The sequence below is a fragment of the Microtus ochrogaster genome, assembly GCF_000317375.1.
Source record: "Microtus ochrogaster isolate Prairie Vole_2 chromosome 14 unlocalized genomic scaffold, MicOch1.0 chr14_random_1, whole genome shotgun sequence".
In the NCBI taxonomy this organism is placed as follows: Eukaryota; Metazoa; Chordata; class Mammalia; order Rodentia; family Cricetidae; genus Microtus; species Microtus ochrogaster.
This window is the reverse complement of record NW_004949096.1, coordinates 34,263,204-34,265,820: the sequence shown is the minus strand read 5'-3', so window position 1 is coordinate 34,265,820 and position 2,617 is coordinate 34,263,204.

Here is a 2,617-nt window from a genome sequence, read left to right as displayed (position 1 = left end):
TGTGTTTATGTGTCTGCTGCCTGTGGCTCAGGATCTAAAGCTCTCAGCTACTGCTCCAGCATCATGCTTGTCTGCTTCCCACCATGATGATCGTGGACTAACCCTCTAAAACTGTAAGCAAACCTCCAATTAAATGTTTTCGTTTGCGAGTTGCCTCGGTCACAGTGTCTCTTCATGGCACAAGAACAATAACTAAGACAAACAGAGCTACCTCATGATCCAACCACACCACTATGTATCCAAGGGGCTCTATACCGTACCATAGAAATACTTACTCAACCCTGTTTATTGCTGCTGGATTCACGATAGATAGGAAGCAAAGCCAACTAGATTCGATCAACAGGTAGATGAAAATGAAAATGCAGTACACATGCACAATGCGATTTTATTCAGCTGCAAAGACAAATAAAATCTTCAAGAAAGCAGATGGAACTGGAAAATACTATGTTAAAGGAGGTAGCCCCGGCTCAGAAAACAAACGCCGCCATGTCTTGATTCACGCAGATCCTATCTTCTAGCTTCTACCCGTGAGTCGCTAGATGGGCTGAAACACTAGAAAGGTGACCGTGACAGGGGAGGCATGTGTATGGTACAGGGGAAGGGCAATAACCGGGGGTGGGGGGCAGAGGGATGGAGGGGGTGAGGCCCAGGAGATCCGCACAGATGTTTGCCGGCGCTCAGCTCAGCTGACACTGTCTAACGGGCGGGCGAGCTTCTTCTAGAAGAAAGGGACAAGCAAATACTTCTGCTGAAGCATCTGCGAAGAGCTGCCCACGCGACCTCCAAGGCAGATGAGGCTTGGGAACAAGGTGGGACCACAGCCTTAGCCAGGGGGTGTGGTCAAAGAGCTTGAGTCCCAGAAACTGGCCCGTGACAAATCCAGACAGAGCTGTGGCCTCAGCAGCGCCCCATGAACCCATTCACCCACTAAACACGCACCAGAACAATTACCGGATGGCTTCGTAACCAGGAGGTCTGTGGTAGGGTCCAAGATTCAAGTCCGCAAAGTTCCAGGTGATACTAATGCTCCTGGATGGGGGCAGGGGTCGTACTTAGGTTGCCCGGTAATTTGATCCTTTTTCAACATTAAGTTTTTGTTGGCTGCTTGGTTGATTTTTTTTTTTTTTTTTTTTTTTTTTTTTTTTTTTTGCTAGAACCCAGGAACAGGCACATGCTAAACGAGAAGTCTTTTATGGAGTTACATGCCTCCTCGGGCCTGTAAAGCCAACTCTAATGTCTCTGCAGGCGCACGGAGCTTCTGGAGCAAATGTTTAGGTGCCTCAGGATTTGAGTTCTGTGTAGAAGTAAAAGCTACTCTGCTTAGTAATAAATGGGGGAATGTTTGATTTCTGAGGAAAATTCTGGAAGAGAAAGAAGAGGCTGTAGCCACAATAAAAGAAGAATCGTGGTCAGGAGAACTTGGGAAGAAACTGATTTGTGCTATTTGCCTTATGGAGTCGCAACAGAATCCTTGCTGTTGCGTCCTAGTATTTTGATACTGCTTTGTCAATAGTGTTTGAGAAAGACATGGATGGAAACGTGTGTATCTACTTGAGGTTGATATGGCTCAGAAAAGAAACACCATGGAAGGTGAAACCCAAGGCAAGCAGGAATGATTATGCAGAAGCCAATGTCAGAACTACAAGGGATGGGGGAAAGGGTCCCCCTGCCAGCTGAGAGTCTCTGAGGAGTCAGGGTTAGAAAGCCTGCTCAGGGGTTGCTTTATGTAATATTGTGAGGATGGATGGATGGATGGATGGATGGATGGATGGATGGATGGATGGGAGGGTGGGTTGGTCCCTGGGTCCCTAACGCTGGAGAACTTGGTGCTGTCACCAGCTGTCAGCTAATCCTCAGCCAGGACGGAGGACAACTCAGTTATAACTGGGGACAACACTTTTGGGTTGCAGATAACGGAGGCAGACTGATGACTGGGACAGAGGACGAGATAGAAAAGAATCAGTAGAATACACTTTCTCTAAGAATGAAATTCCCTAAGCACCCACGGGGAGGGTGCTTCCCCCACGGTTTTAATTAAGTAACCAGCGTTCTATGTCGCTCAGGCCACCTTAGACTCTCAAGCCTCCTGCCTCTGCCTTCCAAGTGCTGAGACGACAGGCGTGTGCCACTATACCCATCCTGATTAGTTTAAATTGCTAACAGTTGGTCAAGCAAACAAGGGGGAAAATGTCACCAGCAGGGATATTCTGGTCGATACAGGTATGGTTCCCTATGATAAGAAACATTATCCAAGGGGGCTAGAGAGATGACTTAGTGCTTAAGAGCACTGGCTGCTCTTCCAGGGGACCCAGTTTGATTCCCAGCTCCCACCCATCTGTCTGTAGCTCCAGTGCCAGGGGATCCAACAGCATTTGTTTTGCCTTTGGTGGCACCAGGTACATGTAAGGTACTCACACATGCATGCAGGCAAAAAATCCACACATATAAATTTCTTAAAAATCTATGTTTAGTAAAAAAATAAAATAAAATGAGGTAGAGCACTGGAGAGATGGATTGGGAGGGCTGGAGAGATGAATTGGGAGGGCTGGAGAGATGGATAAAGTGTTTGCCATGCAAGCATTAGACCAGAGAATCCGAAATCATTTTAAAAGCTGGG